The sequence below is a fragment of the Podarcis gaigeae genome (assembly GCF_964106915.1).
Source record: "Podarcis gaigeae genome assembly, chromosome: 4".
Lineage (NCBI taxonomy): Eukaryota > Metazoa > Chordata > Lepidosauria > Squamata > Lacertidae > Podarcis > Podarcis gaigeae.
In genome coordinates this window covers 39,464,259-39,488,628 of record NC_139677.1, presented here as the reverse complement: position 1 = coordinate 39,488,628, position 24,370 = coordinate 39,464,259, and the positions used below count along the sequence as shown (strand labels likewise).

Sequence of the window (24,370 nt, the reverse complement as noted above, 5' to 3'; positions counted from 1 at the left end):
TCATGCTATCAGCTATCAGGGTGCAGTTGTCATTACATTTTAAGTGTGTGGGAGATATTAACTCCTGATTGACTTGTTAATTTTTATCTAATAGGGGTTGTTGTTAAACCAAAGCTAAGTGAACCTGACTTTAAAGAGTGTGACAATCTGTGCAGGAGTTTTGTTTTGCATAACACACACACAAACATTTCTATACTCCATCTGAAGGTCTGGAGAAGAAAAGAGCTGCCCTTCTCCAGGAATATAGAAGTCCCCATCCTTGCTCAAATGAACTATCTACGCACCTAGGAAGTTTAGAACACATTCATACCCGTAGAAGCAGCACACACACACAAAAAATCACCCAATGCAAAGAACAGCATGAGATAGATATGCTGCTGTTCACTTGGAACAACCAAATTCATTACTGCCAGTACTGAAAACTGAGAGGTACAATAAGCTCTGAACACCCACTTACCTATCTGTTAATGCGATTCTAAAATTTGCACTCCTTTAACATCTCATTAATAACATCTTTGTTATTCTGGAAGCCTCCTGGGGATTTTAGAGGACTAAACTGCAATAAACCCAAGGTACATAAATGAAACCTATTAAGGCCTTCTCAGTCAATAAAAGCTAATTGGATCAAACAATAGCAATGAACCACGGATAACCTTTGCTTGTGAATAGCAGAGGTCATCATGGGACATGCTAACCAAACCATTGTAGGAGGGATGCAGTTTTGTACTTTCCCCAAAAGACAGAAGGCAGCAGAACGTCATATAACCACATGGCTGAAGGCAAAAATTCAACCTTAGTATCTGTTGCTAGTAGCATTAGCCCACTCACTCACCTCTTAGAGCAATTCCAAAGCAAATCAGCAAGTTTAGGTGTGAGGGCAAGATTTATAAATATTTCTATATCTAACAAAACTACAACATCGATGAAAGCTGTGAAAAGCACCTTTCAGCAAAAGTCAGATGGGTGGTGGAATCATAATCATAATCATAATCATAATTTGTTTATATGCCTCCTATCTGACTGGGCTGCCCCAGCCACTCTGGGCAGCTCCCAACAAACAATACTAAAAGTACAGTGGTGCCCCGCAAGACAAATGCCTCGCAAGACGGAAAACTCGCTAGACGAAAGGGTTTTCCGTTTTTTGAGCTGCTTCGCAAGACGAATTTCCCTATGGGCTTGCTTCGCAAGACGGAAACGTCTTGCAAGTTTGTTTCCTTTTTCTTAACACCATTAATACAGTTGCGACTTGAATTTGAGGAGCAACTCATAGAACACAGTGTACATAGTAGCCTTTTTTGAGGTTTTTAAAGACTTTGGTGATTTCTGAAGCTTTTCCAAAACTTCTTTTGCAGCCATTTGGTAAGTTAAGCTTTTAAAACTTTTTTTGGTGGGGTTTGGATTTTGGGTTGAGGTGTTTGGAATTCAAGGACTTGGTGTTGGGGAGGGGTTTGCAAGAATCTGGAAGCTTGTGGTTTTTTTTCCTGCATTTTTATGATTTTCTGTGACCATTGGGCCACTCTGCTGTTTTTTTAAAAAAATTCTGGATTTGAATTTCTGTGTGCTGGGTGGCTGGGGGAACAGTTGGGGAGGGGTTTGCAAGAATCTGGAAGCTTGTGTCCCCCCCCCCTGCATTTTTATGATTTTCTGTGACCATTGGGCCATTCTGCTGTTTATAAAAAAAAATTCTGGGTTTGAATTTTGAAATGCTCTTTACAGTATGTGTGACTTTAAAGAGCACTTAATAAACTCTTGTTGTACCAAATTTGGCTTTGTTTGGACGTTTTTTGACCATAGGAACGCATTAATTGATTTTCAATGCATTCCTATGGGATTTCGTGCTTCGCAAGACGAAAAATTCGCGGAACGAATTCATTTCGTCTTGCGAGGCACCACTGTACAATACAAGAATTTTAGAATATGATTATAGATGGTCAATTTCATGTGAGTTTTACCATATTTCCCTACGGCACAGTTCATCAGTAGGATACATGAGCAACATACCAACTGCAATTATTGTTAAAATCTTTGCTTAACCAGCAGGAAGCCTTTACTTTCCAGCCCCACACTTTGGCGAAGAATTTTATGAGCACTTCCAACAGCAGTCACTTGTCCTGAGAAAACCCTCAGCACACAGCAGGTGGGGAACCTGTGGCGCTTTAGGTGGACCCCAACTCCCATCAGTCACAGCCAGCATCAGCCATGGTCAGAGGTGATGGGTGTTCTAGTCCAGCAACAGCTGGAAGGCCACCCCTGCTTCACAGCATTTTACTAGACTCTCAATTGACTCTTATTCTTTTAAATATATATATATCACACACACACACACACACACACACACACACAGCTGTTAAAATCATCATCCGGTAAATGCAGACACAGTGAAGAAATTAGAACAATTTTAAGCTGAATACACATAGAGTCATATTCATTTAAGACACTGACTTTCAAAAAAATATTCTAGGAAACTGTTGAGGTTCCTAGAAGTATTACTGCTTGTATCTCAATGAGAACGTTAGGTGATCAGCTTTCCAAGCACTACCAGTGTACAGGTACCTCTGGTTACGAACGGTTCTGGTTATGAACACTTCAGGTAGCTGCTCCTGGTTGCAAACTTTGCCCCAGGATGTGAACAGATACCGCGCGCAGTGGGAGGCCCCATTAGGGAAAGTGCACCTCAGGATAAGAACGGTTTCAGCTTAGGAATGGACTACTGGAACGAATTAAGTTCGTAAACAGAGGTACCACTGTACAGTCAAAGGACAGCACTGGGTGTGTTCCAGGACAAACTTACAGTTCACACCGATACCCAATAACTTGGGCCACATGAACCAATGGTAAAGACGATGTAGCAATTATGGAGCAATAGGGTCAGCTAGGAAGTGCTCCCACCACATCTCATTCAAACTTCCTTCCATCTTTCTCTCTCTCCGATACTGAGCATTGAGAAAGCCAACAACAATCAGCGTCTTGGGAAACAGCAACAACTTCCGTTATCATGTTGTACTATCTTTATTTGGAGCAGGAGTCCTAGAACATGCTCTGCACTGCAATGGAGCTTCATGACAGACAAACTGATACAGAAACTGCCTTCCCTCAAAGGTAGAAATTTAGAATTTAAAACATTAAGACCATATGGAGTGCTAAGTTGTCAAAATACAAACGCTTTGGTAATAAAATATTTTTACAAAATTAGCACCATCTAACAGATTAATTGATATATCCACTCCTTCCCCTTAAAATAGCTGCATGCTATCACGCTGGTTATTGGAAAGCGTTAAACTTAAAAAAGAAAAAAAGCAGTCCTCGCTGCAGAAACCACCATCTGTTGACAGTACTTTGTGCCTTGGTACCCATGGAGTAACAGGACAAAACCTAATTTATGAACACTCTGAAATGGCAGACAGCCCACAACTTCAAACTGGTGCTTTGCTAAGCAAAAAATAGCTCCGTTCTCTGTTAGACAGTCTCATAACACAATAACCTAATAGTGTGATCCTATGCATGCTTATTCAAAAGTAAGCCCCACTGAGTTCTAACCCTTGGGTTAGAATGTAAGAAGAGCTGATTTAGGTCAATGGCCCATCTAGCGCTGCATTCTGTTCTCACAGCAGCCGACGGGAAACCTGCAAGGCAGGACCTGACACTCTCTCCATTTGCAGTTTCCAGCAACTGGCACAACTTCCCATTGTCATCAGGCAGGTGCCTTCCTGTACTCCTCTTGACCCCTGCTAAAACCTTTTCTGTGTACCCAAGCCTACTTAAGATGTGTGAAGTGTATTTTAATCTGTGATTTTAGCTTAAAACGTATACTTTCAACTGTGGGTTTTCTACACTTTGCTCTTTTATAAACATTGACCATTACTGACAATTTTAGTGTACATTTTCCGAACTTTGTAAGTCGCTTAGGAGGATTTGTTTACAGTTAAGCAGCATACAATTTTAGTCAAATAAATAAATTTAGAGGCATGCTGCCTTTTACATATGAATGGAACATTTGATATTTCTCATTATGTGTGGGTTTGCATAATTAAATAATAATAATAATAATAATAATAATAATAATAATAATAATAATAATAATAATTTATTTATACCCTGCCCATCTGGCTGGGTTTCCCCAGCCACTCTGGGCGGCTTCCAACAAAATACATAAATACGGTAGTCTGTCAAACATTAAAAGCTTCCCTAAACAGGGCTGCCTTCAGATGTATTCTAAAAGTCTGGTAGTTGTTTTTCTCTTTGACATCTGGTGGGAGGGTGTTTCACAGGGCAGGTGCCACTACCGAGAAGGCCCTTTGCCTGGTTCCCTGTAACTTGGAACAGCCTAATGTTATCTTCTATGGAGTACCTCCTCCTTGCCTGTGACAAAGGGTTATCTAAACTGGAAAATGTAAAAAAGAAAGAAAGAAATGGAGATGGCCTAAGCCTGCAATTTTATACAGAAATGGTGTAGAAACACCCACCAACTTTAAATACATTCCTTGTTCTTCCTTTGTAGATCTGGCTTTTCCTTGCATTCAAGCTGGGAATGTGAAGGAAAATTTGCACATTGCAGACTCAAGCCATGTCTGCAAAGGGAGATTCCTCATTTGTAGAAACAGCTTGAGTTGATAAGTTGTGGCTGCAAAAGAGGAACCTGCTGAAGTGACCCCTGAGAGGTGGGCCACCCGATATATGCATTTTCTTGGAATTAAGTGTCCCCGATCTCGGTGGGACCTGCTTCTGTGGAAATCTGCACAAGACAGAATCACCAATACTAGCAGTCATTTAATATCGTCACTTTAATAATGGCTCTTTTCAAGCTCTGGCGAGAACATAATTTTCATAGACATACTGATTTGTTCAAATCAAACTTGGGCATTAAAAATATTGAACAAGAATTAGATAATCACTCAGCACCTTGGTTTAAAAACTTGTAACTTTTGAATACCTGTTGGTTTCTGTGCCAAAAAAAATACTTTGCATCAAAAATTTATTAAGCTTTGGGATTTCCACTATAAAATGGATCAAATGGAAATTATGTGAATAAATGGGAACAAGATCTTAGTACAGCCATTCATTTTTATTTCTGGGAATATGTTTGTAATAATAATCTTAATATTATTATTATGTACCAACATGAGAGAAACCCATTTCAATTTAATCACCACATGATATATTATCTCAAGAAATTACATGAAATACGTAACTGTGTACAGCAATTTGTGCTGGAAATATTAAAAAAGAACCTATTTTTTTCCAGATGTGATTTACTTGTCCAACTGCAGCAAAATTTTGGACTAGCGTCCATAAAACTGCTAAGGAAAGTACAGTACTAGCTTACTGAAGCTCCATTACTTATATTTTAAATGCTATTTATTATTTTATTTAATGCATTTACATCCTGCCTTTGAGGATAAAACTTTCACAAGCCAACTTAAGAGTAATAAATAAGGTTTATTAAACAAGGCATTAAAAGCAAAAACAGTAATTAAAATAGCAACAACTAAAACATGCAAACAAATAAAGTGAACAATAAGAAGCTGAGCAAAATAACAATATTTTAAAGAACAACCAACCGTCTTGCAACACTATATAATATATTATGATTTTGCGGACTACCAAAAGACTTTTTGTTAATTTTGCTGCAAGAATCTAACAGACCTACTGCTCTGGGAAATAATGTTAAAATCCAATTAAAAGCCACCAATGAGAGGGGCATACAAGCCTTCTGGGGAGGGGATTCCAAAGATGTGGGTCCACCACTGAAAAGACCCTGCCTCAGGTATGGTTCTTGGCACTGGGCCAGAGAGCAAGACCTTCAAGGCTGATCTCAGAGCAGGCTCATGAAGATCAAGGTGACCCTAGTGGTCCCAAACCATTCAGGATTTTAAAAGCCAAAAACAGCACTTTAAATTGCGCCCATAAATAAATAGCTAACTATTGCAGCTGGTACAGAATTGGTGCAACAGTGATTTGAATGCCTGGCCTCAAGTATCCTGGCAGCTGCATTCTGTATCAGTTCAAGTTTCTAAACTGTCTTTCATAAAGGGAGCTCCACATAGACAGCATTTCAGAAATTTGGTCTGGAGGTAACCAGGATATGTAACTGAAACCAGATCCATTTTCTCCAGAGAGGCCCACAGCTGGCAAACCACCAAAATTTTTACTATATATAATAATCACCACTAAGACAACATAACTTGCATGAGCAAGTCATTACTGTAAAATTAAAAAGTGATATTAAGAACTTAAGAAGAAAGGCAAAAGTGCAATGGCTTTGTCCAGCCTGGGCTTCCTTTATTAATTACCAGTCAATTAATGCTCTGAACTCTACAAACCTGTCAGTTTTAATTTTTACTAAAATATGGTTTTGCACATTCAATGGCTCTCTCATTGTTCTTCCTTTTTGGGATTCAGTATATTTGTGTGTACAATGCACTGCACTTTGGCTGATGGGTAGAACACATGTGCTAAAGGAGAATAAACATAGTCAATAAAAATGTAATAAAAAAAACCTGGTCTGTAAACAGCTGCTAAGTGTGTGTGTGTGTGTGTGTGTGTGTGTGTGCCCGTGTGTGTGTGTGTTTTAAGTGTGTTTAAAACAAACCATTGTTAACATTAACCACAGATTGTTGGTTTGGATGACACTGCATGCTGCTGCTAGGCAAAAACAGAAGCAAAGGCTTCTCTAAACTCCTTGAAGCCACAACTATGGAGAAGAGGAGCAAGAAACATGCTGCAGCTTATTCTCGTCATGCTAAACTATGGTTTAGTGTGACAAATGAAGCAGGCAATTTTTAAAATGATTGTTATTGAATATTCATATGACCTGAAAGCACAATTTATATGATGTTTTATAAAAGGGCAGATAACTGCAAACCCATGTCTGTATAGACCAACTCACTCTAAGCTCTCTCGCTCTCTCTGTGTGTGTCTTTGTGTGTTTACATACATAAACAAGTAGCGCAAATAAAATACATGCAAATAGTTTGCCCCCTCTGCTGCTTCTGGTTTCACTCTTTATTCGGGAAGGTGACATAATGCGAAGAGTTTTATTCTACCTTTCGCTTTGCACTAGTTTTCCGCAGACACAGAATTCTACATGCAGGGAGCATTCTAACATATAGTACAGACTCTTAGAAGTTTATTTATTTTTCTGAATGCGTAGAGGCATTCTACAAGGGTTACTCACGCCCCATCCGGAAAGCCTAAAATCAGAGGCAAAATTAATGGTGCTAATTAAACTCAAGCATGGGGTAAGGGCTTGGGTGTTTGTTTACATATATTATTTTGCATTCATTTTTCATTTACTAAACTAAGAGGCAACACTAATCAACACTTATCTTAAAAGGCTTCCCAAACATTAATTAATTCTCTTAGTACTCCGGTAAGAAAGGTGGATAGGAAAGTAATTTAAATGCCTTTATAATTGCCAAGTTGTGAAAGCTAGCACCCTACTAATCACCTTGTTAAGATTATATGGTTCCTTTCCCACTCTTTTTACATGCAGCTATTGAAATTGACTTCAATGAAGAGAGGTGTTTTAACTCTGGAGTAGTATGCAATTATTAGCAAGCCCCATAACATAATTGCTTTGCTTTAATAAGTGTGCAGGTTGGATGGCAGGCCCCATGGCTCAGGGATTCAACCCAAAAAACAGGGCTTTCCTGAACCCCAAAAAAGGGGGTAGATCACTGCCAGTTTTTAACTCTGTGAGTAGATTGCAGTCTCTTGGGAGTTGGCCACCCCTGGGCTATGTGAACCAACTATCTGACATATTCATACGTCTCTCTCCAATGCAGATATCTCCCTCCCCTCAAACACACCCTTTTTTTGCACTTCTAGTGCTCAGCTTTCCACTAATTCTTACATGTTCACAACCTAAAGGTAATCTTGTACAAAGATCCAAAACACCTTATGTCATCTGGTGGGTTTTTGTTTCTCACACTTCAGATTTAGATGTCCAATATTTACCATCCACAGCAGCTCTGGAAATATGGGTGTCTTGGTTTATATTGGTGTGTGGTATGATGCAACAGCCTGTACTTTTGGGTTGTCAAAATAAAATTAAAGAAAATGCAAGTAATGTTATGTATTGAAGTTCTCACCCTGGCCACCAGGAGTATTGTGTATGTAGTTTTCACTCAGGTCCACGTCAGTTATTTTAGGCGGGAAACCCTGGGTTGTTGTTGCTACAATGTTGACAGCCAGCTGCCTATAAAAGCAGGCCAGCTGAGCTGTTTGCTGTTCAGTTTCTATTCCAGCTTACAAAATAAAGAGCTGCTTGGAGAAATCACTGTGTCGTCTGCCATGTCTACTCACTATTCAACAAGTAACAATAATGTGGGCAGCTCCCCCCCCCCCCCATACACACTTGTTGTTCACAGTCTGCCAACACTCAACAATAATTGAAATTACGTTAGGGAGACTTTTTGGGGACGGGTAGGTAGATTAATACTTGCAATTAAAATGCGGCTATTAATGCAAGTCAAGACTGCATGGATAGCAGTCATACATGTATCTCACCCCTGAAACAAAATCAAGCCAAAGCCAACTGGAAAGTAGGAAGGACGCCAACAAATGACTAAGGTACAAAGCAGCTGCCAAACTGGCAATAAAATTAGTATATCTTTATAATAAACAACCGAGGCCCATGTTTTCACCTCAAAAACAAAATCCGCTGTGTACATTTCACTGTACACCATGAAGCTTATTGCTTTTGGCAGGACTTTGTGAATCAATGTGCTGTAGGCTACTGGAATGTGTTAAAATCAGCATAAACTCATCACAGTGCTTTTCCAAGCACAAATCTTATGTAAGAGTTGTACTTGCGCTAATCAAGATAGCACAATAGCCCTCTTTCATCAGTAGCATCACAGTGCAAAATTATTCATTTCCCAAATGCTGAGCTGTAAAATACTTGTGTTTTTTTTAAGGTGAACTACACAATGTAATACTCTGCAGAGTGATGTTCTGTGGGGCAGGATTAATGAACTGCTGATAAGGCTGGATTATGAAAAGGAACAGGAGTCCATAAGTAAAAAAAAATCCCCTGTAATTTGCTTCATTTCCTTCCCAAACAAAAACAAAATTAAATTAATTTTCCTTTCAAAAAAAAGAAAGAAACAGAAATTTTGTGTTGTGCTGTATACTGCTTCCTGTTTTATAGGTCATTAATAGGTCTTCCTCCCACATAAATTAGCATTTGATATACCCTTTTGCAGGCTTAGACTGCTAGTATACCCTGGGGATAGCAAATAGAACTTACGTGTAGTTGCAAAAAAAATTAAGATTTACTTTTGAAATCACTTCTTCCCATGGAATCAATGTCAAATTTTAATTAACATGCCCATTAAATGAGTGGATTGAAGTACACTGGTCTGTTTATCAAGATCAGTTGGCTAATCACTCAATGTGATTCAATTACTTTGGCCACCAGCATACATTAGGACTGCCATGTCTCACACAGTAAACTGGGTAATTGTTAATTTTACATACATTAATTTAATTCTGCACAAATGCTAAGTATTTGTTGCTTAACACTGAGGCCAAGTGAAGAAGAAATGGCCCGGGTCAGGTAGTTATTAAGCTGCCGTTTGCTCATTTACAATGACAATTATGTCTTAATTTATCAAAAGTAGCAGGAACATACTCCATCTCCTATCAGGCTCTCAGCTCTGCATCAGGACAGAGCTATGTATACAAGACAGAATTCTCATAAGTTTTCATACAACCCTTTTCTACCTTCTAGCTCAGCAAAGCACACGGTGACATTAGCCTGGTCACTTCCTGGAACGGAAGATGTCTGCAGCTCCAATGGAAGGACCTGGCACACCAAAACCTTCCAAAGACCAAAGGCTAACTTCAACATACAGAGCACAATGTTTTGGGATCCTGGGCCTCAAGGAAACTTCAAGTCTGGGACACAGCCAGGCAAGCCACCGTGTATGGTGCATTCTCAGATTTCAACATGGAAGAGCCTTTCATTCCAGGTAATGAGTGGTTGCATTGTCCTACGCTTCACAGAAGCATGCCTTGCCAAAACCTGGGGAAGGGGGCTACATAATACCACATGGAGTATGCCTTAGTTTTGTAGCTTCCAGGAGTGAACATGAACGCTATGGAGCTGTAGCTAAATGAGAAGGCTTTGAGCACTGTTCTCCTTGTTTGCTTAGCTTCCTTGAAAAATATTTCTTGCTACTCAAAGGGTCAGCTTCAGACTTAAATGGACCCTCAGAAACCTGCCTGCTGCTGGGCCCCTCTCCTACTCAGTGAAGCTCTGAGTGTAAGCATTTCTGGTGGTGGCAGGGGTGCGCGTACCTTTTAATTCTCCAAAATGTCTTGGAGCGGGACATCAGAATGGCTAGGCACACAGCTGCCCAAGGATGACAAGTGTGGACAGAGAACTCCAGAGAACTTGTTTTACTACCCAAAGCCTGGGTCTAACCTAGTTAAGAGTACATGGTAGGGCCTTAACACTGTTCACAGGTGGACAAACTAACAATGTCTGCAGGTGTACATGGTCAACTGAAGTTACTTCAAAAGGGACAAGGCAGCCTATCTACTGTAGGCCTTCAGAAGCATAGTGGAGGGCACAAAGGGATGGGGAGACAATGTCTTAGAGCCTAAAATGGTGGAAGAAATGTTTCCAGTTCCCTTCTTCCCCTCTGCTGCCTGCAGAGCTAGAAATTAACCAGGCACCAGGTACGTTTTGTGATTGGTACGGGTCAAATTGCAACCACATGAATGCCAGTCTGATGACGGGGGAAAGCAAAATGCCTTTTCGAGAAGGATCTGAAACATTTTCATTGAAGCTTGAACTTGTTTTATCCTGGATTGTTTTATTGGATTTTTAATCGCTTTTAGATTTTTTCTTTAAAGTATAAAGCAGTATACAGTGGTACCTCTGGTTGCGAACGGGATCCGTTCTGGAGGCCCGTTCGCAACATGAAAAGAGCGCAACCTGAAGTGCCGTATCTGCCCAGGTGCGCAGCACGATTTAGCGCTTCTGAGCATACGCAAGCGGCGAAACCAGGAAGTAACTCTTTCCGGTACTTCTGAGTCGCCATGGGACGTAACCTGAAAGAACGTAACATGAAGCAAATGTAGCATAAGGTATGACTGTACAAATGAAATAATAATAATAATACCCATTGCAGGAAAAGCACCTAGACATTCCATTGTGGCGACCGCAAGTTGCCATTTGGCAATTCGATTATATATCTTGAGTTTCTAACACTGAGTGCCTTTGCCTCCAAAGGCAGGCCTCTACAGAGCGTTTGAGGATCACTTGGAAGATGGGACACAGTGGGAGGAAGCTGCCAAAACTGGATGTAATTCAGCTGTCCTCTGGCACTCCTTGTTAAGGAGATCTTCCTAAACCTCCAGAGAGGTTTATGGGGTGGATATGTGCAGGCAGTTGTACAGAAAAGACACAGGAAGCTTTTCTTCCATGTACTTCCGTTAACTTTCCCTAGAATTCAAGGCTACATGTGAAAATGTTGTAATACTTATGAATTAAATTAAGCTTATTAGCCATTTCTCTGTAATGTACTCAAATCAGCATACAATAAGACGAAGTAACTAATCTATTATTGCTGATGATGATGATGTTGTTTTGAGAATGGCCCCTATGTTCTAGGCAGCAGGGACAGTGAAGGGGCAGAATGTCTCAGTGTGTTGTTATTTACTGGGGTTTAAGGGAAGTGACATTAGGAAATGAACCTCCACAATGGTTTTTAATGGCTAGGAAACATTTCTGCCCCGATTTCAGGACCAAGTGATTTTCAGCAGAGAGCTTGGCAGAGTCTGCAACATATTTCAGCTTCTTTGTTTTGGAATGAGCTGGCAGTGGCTGACCAGGAAAGGGATTTTGAGGTTGTGGTGGGGAACAGCTGGATGAAATCATCACCAACCAAATGATGCGAAAAAAGGTAAATTCCATCCTGGAGTTTGCTATAGGAAATGAATTTGAAATAAAACTGGTTTATGCAACCTTCTTATCAAGACTTTCACCACTTCTTTCCTTTCCCAATGCCGCAGAAGACAGTGTCGGGATTCAAGATAACCTTAACAGATTGGGAGATTGTAGACCCTCTTTCATTCAATGTTTTTAAGCAGAGGTTGGGTGGCCATTAGTAGAAATTCCTGAATTGCAGGAGTAGATGAACCTCAGAGTTCCTTCCAACTTTGAAATTCTATGATTCTATGAACATGATTACCACACTCTACCCCAAACTACGCCCTACAGCACAATTTCTGTGCTGTATAGTTCATGCATGTTGCCTGTGCCAGGGGTGAACTGAAACACTTTTTATTCCATTTATTTTGGCTAAATATTAAGAAGTGTTCCAAAAATAATAATTCTTAGAGAAGTCAGATAAAGTTATAGGACTAGTGGAAACAATCTCAGGCATGCTTGGAAGTAAACCCAACTCAACCCCCATAGGGTTTGCTCCTGAGTGAACAGCATGGAACTACTATGAGGTTTTGCTGCTATATATTTTGATACTATACATTCCCCTTAAAATTTCTGTATTCTCAGTTAAAATACAGAGATGTCTAACATTCTCCCTTTGCAGTATGTCATGTTTTTTTTTGCATTTTCAGGGTAACATAATTCAGTAGGTGACTTACAGTGGCCCTCAAAAAGAGATTTATTTATACAGGAAGATTCTTTACTGTGTTCACTGTTTTATACAAATACCGTATAACAGTTATATAATAAGCAGTTCTGAGAGAGAGAGATAGAGAGAGAGAGAGAGAGAGAGAGAGAGAGAGAGAATACACATCCCATAGTAATATTTACCCTTCCATATATTCCTCTCAAGAACTAAAACAAAAAAACATTTTGCAGAGCAGGCAATTATTACTAAAAGGAAAAAAAATGTAGTTCCACCACAACTGTTGTTGTTGTTCTTGTTCTTGTTCAACCAAGTTGTCCAAGTAGGCCATTTGATATAAACCTATAAATTGTACCCATGGGAATTGGGTTCTTACTGTAAGGAGGTCAGCTATTTCCTTCTAACTAAAAATAGACAAGTGAAGGAAAGACACTCAATTTACTAGCTGAAAAATAGTTTACAAAATTACTTCCATCTTGCCTCATGATAAAAAATATGGAAAATATGAGACTGCTCACAGGAGTCAGAGGCAGATTTCTGCTCCCCCGTACTTCAAATAAGGCTGGAGCACAACCAGAATGTACATTAAAATAGTAATGAAAACTACGAACAGCCAAAAAGTACAAGGGAAAATGCCAGAAAATGTATTCTTTTCCCAGGGAGAGTGGTCTTGGCAACAACAGAATTCCAATGCGGATTTTTACCACCACTCCCACAAAAATAGTGAGGCAATATGATGGGGAGTTGAAATGAGTGGGCAAAAAATGTGACTTGTTCCATGTTTTATAACAATACTAGACAGAAGTTGCCACTCCAGATGGGATGGGCTACAAAATGTAGGTTGACCCTTTGTGGCAGGGTTGAGGAACCTGTGACCATCCAAATATTTCTGGGCTACAAACACTGGCTGTGACTGATGAGAGTTGGGGGTCCAACAACATTTGGGGACCCACAAGTTCCCCATCCCTGCTTTATGGGGTTCACTTTTGGCACATGAGTCTACAAATTTTGGGAAAGAAAGGTAGCAGAATTTCAGAGGTATGTGGATTGGTCAAACAAAAGATATCACTTGAAGCCAACACAGCAATTGAAATGAAGTAATGTGGAAAATAACTGACATTTTTACATCTCAAGTACATGCAAGTGTGAAGAAAAGAGTCCAAATGGACAGTGCTCTCTAGACATTGGCTGGGAGCCACTGGTTGAAATATATACTTTAGGACCCACCCTATTCTTTTGACAGTGATTTGTTTTCACCATTTTCAGTATTTTTTATTTGTTGTAACCCATCCGGGGACCTTCTGGGGAAGAGTAGGCAAGAAATTAACAAACAACAACTACCCTGACAGAAAGAAAACTGCTCAGGGTGAGATTACAGTAGGAAAAGCAGTGGGCAGGGATGGTGGGCAAACATTCCTCCTGCCACCACGTCTCTGCCACAAATCATCTCCACTAGATACCACTTTGCAGAAAATAAATGGTGGCTGGTGGTTTGCAAACAGAAGTTACCCAGCGACATATCGTTCCAGCTTTAGAGAGCAAATATGGCTGTGTTGCGTTTCTAGTCATAAAATCATATAACTGTAGAGGATCATTTAGTCAAACCCTCTGCAATGCAGGAATATGCAGCTCTCCCATATGGTGACTGAACCTGCAACCTTGGTTTTATCAGCACCAGCCTCCCACCAACTGAGCTATCCAGTTCTCCTATCGTCAGAGCATCATTACTGTCATTACTGTCTTAAACAGCTCCCACTCTATTACTGCTATTCTGACTGCGTAATTTTACAAAACAGCTAATATCAGGGCCACAACAAAGCTTCCTTATCAGATTTTAGTGGGAGGAGAGTTCTATCCTGGATGTATTTTACCCTTCCTGAAAAGGACCTTGAAGCCAACTGGAAGCCAACTGCTATCACACAGAAGGTCAAGTAAAAACCCTCCTTCCGTCAGGAGCCAGGCAATGCCATTTTAGATTAACTGCAGTTCCTGAACCGCTTTCAAGAGAGCGCCACATAACATGCAGTGAAACAGGTGATCCTAGAAGGTTTACACAGGTGTAAATGATGGTAACAAGATCCTGTTCATAACAGATTCCTCCCACCAGGGCATCGATAAACAAGTTTGGAGTCAGGTAAAGATCTTGATGGGGAATAAACACACCAAGTTCATTATCCTGTATAATTGATTCAGATTGTAGAAGACGGGTTATATTTATTATGCACTTAATTACCATCGCGACTGGATTTAAAAATAAAAATTCATACAAAGCTACGCAGTCCTGGGCCTTCGGGGTTTACTTGTAGAAGGAAACATAAGCTAAGGAACACAGGCCCGTTTCTCAAACATACGAACCATAATAACAGTATAAGATCAGTTGTAAGTACAATCATACCTCGGGTTACAGACGCTTCAGGTTGTGTGTTTTCGGGTTGCGCACTGTGCCAAACCTGGAAGTACCAATACGGGTTACTTCCGGGTTTCGGCCTTGCGCAAAAGCGCTATATTGCACTTTGCGCATGAGCGCTGAATCACGACCCGTGCATGCGTAGACGCGGCGCTGCGGGTTGCGAACGTGCCTCCTGCACGGATCATGTTCGCAACCCGAGCGTCCACTGTAAAGCAGAACCCCCCGCATTATCCTTTGAGAACACGATTAACCCCTCTGTGATCTTGCACTGCAAATACAATGAGCGGAAAACCACAAACATATCCACATGTAATGGTCCAAATGCTATAAAAACGGAAAGCAAATATATTTATTACAGTAAGCAAGCATAGCATGTGAATGTTTCATCAGAAACTACAATGAGTTTACACAAAGCAACCTAAGCCCTATTCAGGCATTCTTGATCCCTCAGACGAGAAGAGAAAGCAAGGGCGAGAGTGCCAGTTCCACCAGCCCAGCCACCTGATTTTCTAAGGTTCTGAGTCGCTCAGGAAATAAAGGCAAGATATATAAACGTAACAAAATAAACATAAACAAAAAAAAAATTGTATGCATAGCTGAGGCTTCCTTCTTCAGAAGTTATACCTCCAGCACACAGAGGGCAATGGCACAGAGGTAGCTCAGCTCCACTCTTCCTCACAACATTGAGGGATTTCGATTTTGTCAGTCTGAATAGCTCAGTTTGTTATAGCATGGTGCCGAGAACGCCAAGGATTGCAGGTTCGATCCCCGTATGGGATGGCTGCATGTTCCTGCATTGCAGGGGATTCAAGTAGGGCCAGGGGTCAGCAAACTTTTTCAGCAAGGGGCCAGTCCACTGTCCCTCAAAGCTTGGGGGGGAGGCGGACTATATTTTGGAGAGAAAAAAATGCTTATACTGTTCTTTAGAGATATGTTAGAGACCCAGTAACGGCTCCTTCAGAGTAGATTTAGGCCAGGGGTCAGCAAACTTCTTCAGCAGGGAGCCAGTCCACTGCCCCTCAGACCTTGTGGGGGGCAGGACTATATTTTTTTGGGGGGGTGAAATAATTCCTATGCCCCACAAATAACCCAGAGATGCTTTTTACATTCTACTCATGTAAAAACACGCTAATTCACAGACAACCTGCAAGCCGGATTGAGAAGGCGATTGGGCCGGATCCGGCCCCTGGGCCTTAGTTTGCCTACCCATGGACTAGGCAATCCTCACGGTCCCTTCCAACTCTATCATTCTCTGATCCGGGGCCTATACAGCCAAGTGGAGAATGCCTCGGAATGCTATGGTCTCAGACATAACTTGTTCCGAGGGCACCAAGGGATTGCAATCCCAGCACAGCCCTTATTAACAAATTCAGTACAGTGGTACCTCGGGTTACATACACTTCAGGTTACAGACTCCCCTAACCCAGAAATATTATCTCGGGTTAAGAACTTTGCTTCAGGATGAGAACAGAAATCGTGCAGCGGTGGCACAGCGGCAGTGGGAGGCCCCATTAACTAAAGCGGTGCTTCAGGTTAATAACAGTTTCAGGTTAAGAACGGACCTCCAGAACGAATTAAGTTCTTAACCCGAGGTACCACTGTATTAAACTGGATTGGCTGCCACTATGATTGCCGGTGCCATGTTTATAGGATTTTCACCATAAAGATGACATTCTACTGGTGAATATTGCCCATCCTTTTCTTATGAACTGGGCACTTGGGACGCTTTTTTTTAACTCTCCAAAGACAATACAAGTAGGTCTGAAGTTTAATGGAGCAGCATCAGCAAACTATTGTTTTAAGTAAGTTCACCCTTTATTTAAAGTTCAAAGGGTGCTGGGCTAGATGAGCAGTTTTTTTATTAAAACCTCTGCCAATTTAACGCTAAGAAAGATCCAATATGTTTTCAATATTAAAGTAGACTCGTTTTCCAAGAGTGATCCAATTTGTTTCACCATTCCACTCAAATTATCATGTGCACAATATATGTTCTCATAAGGTAGAAGGCCCTGAAACTTTGTGCAGTGCAATACAATGTTTGTTTACTTGGAAGCAAACAAGACTTATTTTATAGTGGAGGGGTGGGGAACCTGTTGCCCTCTAGATATTGCTTAACTCCAATTCCCATAAGTCCCAGTCTGATAAGCAATGGTCAAGGATCATGGGAGTAACAGTTCAGCAACGTTTGGAGGGCCTCAGGTTTCCCATCCCTGCTCTAGCTGAGTGAGTTGAGGATCACAATCTTTGACAATAGATTAAAAAAAAAAGATTCACAGTATATTTCTATTCATGTACTTCAAAATAAGTCCCATCGAATTTAATGGAGCTTGTTCTCAAACAAGTGTGCACAGGATTGCTTTCTGAGGGATACACTGGAGGTAGCAATGAGGTAAACTGACAGCTATATGGTACTATTTGATTTAAAATATTTATGGAATCCTAGTATTGCTTACATACTCTGCAGTGACAAATGAAAACAAGCACTCTTCAGCCACAGATAATCATTCAGACAAACCCAAGGTTAAAATGATACGAGACTATAAACAGTATCATTGCAGCAGCTTGGGTAAGTGAGTGGCATTTGATCAAGCCATTCACACAAAGCTCTAGTAGTGACCCAAAATAGCTAGCAAGAAGCTGAAGCTAGAAGACCACTGGGATTCACTAAACATGTAAACAAACCTCCTGCTCACTGACTGTTTTGGAAAAACCAGCAAATTAACAACCTCAGATTTTCCTGTATGTGTTGCATAATCAAGGCCATGGTCTTGGGACACAGTATGTTTAGGATCACAAAAAGATGGATTAGAATTCCATTTTGAAAAAATGGTAGAGTCTCCTTAGGTATGGGCTAAAGGAGGGGTGTAAATCCACCATGTGCAGTCATGTGGCAAGAAAGGTTTAATGCATTAACCTTGTCTCTGCTGTAGGAAAACACTTGGTTTAAGGTTAACTAATAAATGGGTCAAGGTAGGAAAGATGCGGCCTTAAATCTGACACAGTAGTTCTGCATGCATGACTTACTTTCTGTTTTTTCTTACTGGAACAGCATAGGTAGCATTTAAGAACATTATAAAGCGAAAATGCAATATACAAATCCTATTTCGCCCTCAGTATTTATTATCACAACCATCTGGCAACAAAACAACCTTTTATCTGGCCGTTTTCTTATTGGCTTTTAGGGCAGGAGGATCTTTATCTTGTGAATTTGTAAAACCAATGTACAAGCAAATATATTGTAGGAGCAGCTTCTAAAACACTTGTTTGAATATGCTGTGCTCTTTAAGGATTGTGTATGTATACAGATATGGATATACACACAACACACACATACATACATATGCAACCTCTTGCAGCTGTACATCTTAAATAAAACTTTTGAGAAGGTGGGGGAGGGGCGTGCCAGGCATTTATGTGTCTTGAGAACCCAGTATGTAATTAACTAGGCCAAGGGGTCATTAGCTGAGCACCACTCTGCAACAACAATTTGCCCTCACACCCAATTAAAATCAAAATATTAGGTCAGCAGCTTAGATAAAAGAATAAAACAGTTTGTGTGTATGTAGACAAGATAAAAGGGGGAGACATAGCAAATGGTGTTGGTAACATTAGCTAGACAGGGGCAATTATTTTAAAAAAGGGAACACTCCTAGGATGCAACAGGTTGCCTTTTAAAACACCCACAAACATAAACAGGGCATTGGTTGATAACACAATGCACCCTGAATATTCCCCCTTACTGATCAAAGCATCCAGGTTATGGGACACTACGTACTACCCAAATCAATGGAGAGAGCAGATCTCCTTTGCTGGATCAAACCTGCCCCCCCCCCCCCCACTCCACACAGCAATGAACTCCACAGCTTGCTGATTCAAGCCCTGGAGATGAATGGGATTCCTTCCCCCACGCCGAGGCTTATGCAAACTCCTATCTACACCATTTTACAGTGGGGCGATCTCGCGTCCCCCTCCCCCACCCACCCAACTTAAAAAGGCGCACCCAGCACCCTAGTTTTTGCCCACCCTCTCAACAAACAACACCCCCAGATCGTCTGAGACACCCCCCCTTCCCCACACACGGCAGGATAAAGGCGAGAGAGCAGCGAAGGCGGGCGCCTCTCTCTCTCTCTCCCTTCCCCTCCCCCACCACAGCCAATACTTTTCGACAAATCGATCCATTCGGAGTCCAAAGCACAGAGCCCGAGCCTCTTTTTCGAAAACAACAAACCGTTCGGGGACTTACAACAACACACACAACCAACCAAGTCACCCTGGGGTGGGGGGAAGGGGGGTGCCAAGAAACACACACACACATAGCGCGGAAAAAACCCCAAAAATAAATAAAAGAGGGGAGAGGGAAGCCAGGCACCTCCGTAGGAGGCGCAAACACACCACAATAACAACAACAACAACCCTCCCAAGAGCAACAATGCTGCAAAGGGTGGGGGAGGGGTGGAAGCACGAGGAAGTTGGGAGCCACGCTAGGAAACATGGCAAACAGGCGCCGAGGTGCACATATAGTTATATATAGACACAAATACACACACACACACACGAGAGAGAAGCCCCCTCCCCCGGCAACTCACCTCGGTGGGCGCGCGCCGAAGGCCCCGCTCGCGCTCCGGGCAGCAACAGCGGGGAAGCCTCAACTTCTGCAAAAGCACACATAAGGCGGGCGGACTTCCTCTCTCACTTGCACTCCATGGTGGCGGCGGCGGCGGCGGCGGCAGGACTGGCACTCCTCTCCGGCTCTGCCCAGGTCCCGAAAGCGTGCAGGCCGGCGACGGCAAAGCTCCGGCAGCCCTCGCGCGCCCGGCTCTCCCCGTTTCTCCTCCTGCTGCTGCTGCTGCTGCTGCTCCACATATACACCACACACACAAGCGCGTGCACAATACACACACACAACCGGGCAGCGGGGCCCCAGAGGAAGTTCCCGGGGAGGGAGTGGGGCGAGGGCAATGGAAAGTTTTTTTTTTCTGGGTGCGGAATGGCGGTCAGGAGGTGCTGCCGCCGCCGCCGCTCGCTACTTCATAAGCAGTTGTAGGGCGCTTGGGGTGGTGGGTGGGTGTGGGTGTAAGTCCTAGGAGAGTGTTCTTCCCCAGGCGCGCGCGCGCACACACACACACACACACACACACGGAGGCGAAGCAGACAAACACATGCGGGGGGGGGGGCAGCCCTTCGAGACAGCTCCTGGAGGGAGGTGGGGAGATCCGCATTTGGATCTTAACGCATTGGGGGGGGGGCGGTGTTGTGTGCCTATATTTCTGCTAGGTCTTCGTGATTTGCAAACCTCCCCTCGGAGAGAACACCGATACCTACCTCCAAACATCCAACCAATGCCAGCACCAGCACACACACACCCCCCCGGGATGCTTGTGTGTCCCGAAGTAACTCCTCAGTCACTTGGAGGGGATTATTGAAAAGGTTGTTTTGTTCCCCCGAAAACAAAACACACACAGCAACACCCGCCCCTCCCCCGCTCCGGCATTCGACTGAAATGTTAACCCCCTGGAGTCAGCAAAAAAATGGACCAAAGGTAGAAAGAATAGAAAAGAAAAAGAAAAGCCTACGTTTGCTTCGTGGCTGTATCCCTGTCAATTGTTTTTTGTTTTGTTTTTTTCCCCCAGGTCAACATTATTTTCACTGCGATCGGTTCATAGGGGGAGGGGTGGAAAGGATCATGATGCTAATGGAATTGGAACAGTTCACCAGGTTTTTAAGTCGACGAACAGAACTAAATTTAGCATCTACTTTCCGTCATTTACATAACTACAAAGAAGTAATGCACAAGACTCCCCTTTAAGCTGCCAGACGGATCCACTCTTTTTATTTATTTCTAGTTTCTCCCCCCCTTTTTTTGTAAAGTTATTTCCTCTTTGCTGAGCCACAAAGTCCCGCACCGATTTTGTCTCATTTTAAATGTCACCTAGCAATGGAAATCAGAACACAATGAATGCTTTTGCAAATAAAATATTATATAATCGGGAGTTCACCTAATAAAGACAAGAAACAACACGTAATATATTCCCTATATACTTTCTGAGTGATTTAAAACCACTGCTTCTATGCAATCATTATACCACATTAAAATATGGACTTACACTGTCTCCATAATTGTGATTCAGCAGAATAGGTTTTATTATATATGAGTTGCCATTCAGCCCTTTAAAGCAGATGTTGATGTTCTTTTGTATTAAATTAGCCCCCCTTTCCTTATTTGTCTCTAGGCTCCTACAGCTTCATACTGAGCTATATAACATTCATCCGAAGGGGGTGGGAAAGGGAGCAGTACAAAAAGCAATGCAAGTAAATGATGCAACATTGCCCTGGTTACATGTGCCTCCCATCCCCCAACCTCTTACTGGCGAGAGTGCTCTGTTTTTTCCGCCTGCAGGGTCACATTGTGGCTGATTGATTCTCCTTTCGCCTTGCTCAGTCATTCAGATTTGGAAAGTAAATAACAAGTTGACATCATTACAGCTCTCTGCATTACTGTGACACATTCTTCTGCTACCACACACTCTAGATTAGCTGCGCAGAGAGGGGGAAAAAACCCCCTCATGCTTTAAACGTGGGATTTGTTGATTACTGTGGGAAGGCAAATAAATTCAAAAAAACTGCTAGGATCAGAAGTGAATACGAACATATGGCTGGCGTGTGTAGATTAATTGGGGGGGGGGGGAATAAGGAAGGGAGGGCTAATTTTAAGGAGCTAGTATGATACAGTTATTAGAGTGTTATACTAGGCCTGGGGAGACTAAGGTTCAAATCGCTGCTCATACATTAACTTTACTGGGTCACCTTGGACTGCTCACTATTTCTCAGCCTAACCTACCTCACTGGGTTGTTATGAGGATAAAACGGGAAAGCATGAAGAAGGGTGTATGTCACTTTGAGCTCCTTGAAGGAAAGGTGAGGTATAACTGTAACGATAAAATAAACGCTGTGAATTTCATTCACATTTACTTGGAGGCAAGTCCCGTTGCTTTCAGTGGAATTTGCTTCCAAATAAGTGTGCATAACCTTACTGATATGCAGCTCAGGCAAATATTAACCATATATCAATATTAGCATGTGTCTTAGGTATGATGAAAGCTCCCGTATGGAACAGCCCCCTGGCTGTAGCTTTATGAACAAAATAATATACGTGCAGATGGGATCATCACACAGTTCCCTAATGACAATTTGTATAAGCTCTGTGTGTTTTAAAGGATGTGCTCTCACTGATCACCTCTCAGGTGCTAAATGGTCCCTCTGGCTCAAATGTTTCTTTCTCTGCATGATGGAAACAGCAGTATTACTCCAGGCAGATCCACACCAAAAATTTAAAGTACATCCAATTAAAGCACATGACTTTCTCCCCCCCCCCAAAAAAAATCCTGGAACCTGTTGTTTGATTTAGGATGTAGAATCTGATACTTTTGAAAACACAATGTATATAATACTATTGCCATTTCATAGCAGCTAGCGTCACATGCACATAAATCGGTTGACTAACAGGCAGCCCAGGGATCTGATCTACCCCCTCCCCAATAATATTTCTATTGCCTGTAGTAACAACAACAGCAGCAGCAGCAACAACAACAACATTTTAACAGTAGACATAGGACTAACATGGGTGGAGAGGCTAATTACCTTTTCCTGAGTCATCTGTACAGATCAGCTGAAGAGGAGTATGTTTGCAGATGTGCAACATGCTTGTTAAAAATGTGGGATGTGGTCACCCATTTCTGACCACGCAACTGCTGGCACGCTGCCCTAGGAAAGTTGGCCAAGGGTGAATGTAGCTCCCAGGCCAAAAGAGAAAAAAAGGGTTAGCTGCCCTGATAGAAGCAAGCAAAGATTATTAAAATATGGGGGCACAATTCTTGGTCTTGTGCTGATTCTGCCCACTGGAGGGTCATGTGGATAGGATTGCAGGTTCTTGGTGCTTGAACACAGAACAATCTAGGAGAATAGGGATGCTGTTGTCATAGATCAGTGGTAGACAGTGGCGTAGCGTGGGTTGTCAGCACCCGGGGCAAGGCAAGTAATTTGCGCCCCCTAACCCGGGGCAAGGCAAGTAATTTCTAACCTGCCGCCGCTGCCAGCTTCTTCTTGCTGCTGCCTGGTCTGGTCTGGTGTGGTTCTCTCCTGCGCTCAGCGCTGCGCTGGGCGGCCGCTGCACTGTCCCTCCCACAGATAGTCCTTCGCTCTCTCTCCGCACCGCACGCCTGGCACCCACCCCCTCCACAGTGGGCGGCGACCCGGCAGCTCGGATCGGATTCTCACAGCCTGCACTGCAGTGAGAGAGAGTGAGTGAGCCAGGTAGGGGCAGAGAGCTGCGAGTGCGAGCGCGCCCCCCCCAGATGTTGCACCCGGTGCGGCCGGCCCCCCTGCACCCCCCACGCTATGCCACTGGTGGTAGAATACATGCTAGGGTCTGAACATCTGCAAGGAGAAACCCATGTGCACAAGCTTTCATCTATGAAACAATTTTAGGGTGCGATAATAATGATAATAATGATAATTATTATTATTTATTTATACCCTGCCCAATATAAATAAAAGCACAATAAAACATTAAAAATCTCCCTATACAGGGCTGCCTTCAGATGTCTTCTAAAAGTCAGATAGTTGTATATTTCCTTGATATCTGATGGGAGGGCGTTCCACAAGGTGGGCGCCACTACCGAGAAGGCCCTTATGCAAATGTACAGAAGGAGCAGAGGTGGAGCCCCATAGCCCTGTTCTACCTGCAATTCCCCTCCACACGTCACACACATGAAGGCAGTTTCTGTTATTTGGACATCAGTGGGGCTGCATTCCAGAAAAGGACCGTGCTGAAGCAGAAACCCCTGATGGGAGTGCCCTGCCCCATGTGATGCAGTTATTCAGATAATATGAGGCAGCATGGGAGTGAGCTGCCCTGGCAAACGTATGAACCAAGCCCGTGTTTATTCCAGGCTTCTAAAATGACTGCTTAAAAAGAATGCTTCCAATGATGGCAGTAATACCCGATCACAGCCCCCAGGCTGAAAACCTGTGAGGGCTTTTGACATATGGTTGGCAGCAACACGAATCCATAACATATGGTGTCAGCGGTGGAATCTGTGACACCCACATTATTTAAAATTAGATCCTTCAAAACCTTAAAGCGTCTCTTTGTGTGCTTAAGTAGAAACATGATCATAGCTCTGCGTACATGGCATTCACAGAGACTTTTTAATTTTTTTTAAGTGAATTAACTTATCACTTGAAAACGTGTGCTATGGGTTACAGGAAGTTATAAGCAGAGAAGGGGACAACATGCTTCAGCATGGCAAACTGCATTTACCAAAGAGCACAGAGGAATGCAAAGAAACAGCAGCTT

At 42.4% G+C, this 24,370-nt stretch overlaps 1 protein-coding gene across 3 annotated transcripts in view; it reads right to left on the bottom strand.

The window, feature by feature from the left end:
• TBL1X (transducin beta like 1 X-linked) overlaps window positions 1-21,463 on the bottom strand; it is a 132,695-nt gene extending 111,232 nt beyond the window's left edge. The window contains exon 1 of one of the 3 annotated variants that reach the window (XM_083734453.1): window positions 21,381-21,463. The gene's annotated coding sequence lies outside the window, so the exon portion shown is untranslated. Of the gene's footprint in view, window positions 1-19,601; window positions 20,705-21,119; window positions 21,306-21,380 lie in introns of those variants that run through there. The other 2 variants (XM_083734452.1, XM_083734451.1) reach the window with 2 other exon arrangements.
• Window positions 21,464-24,370: the final 2,907 nt, after the last annotated feature.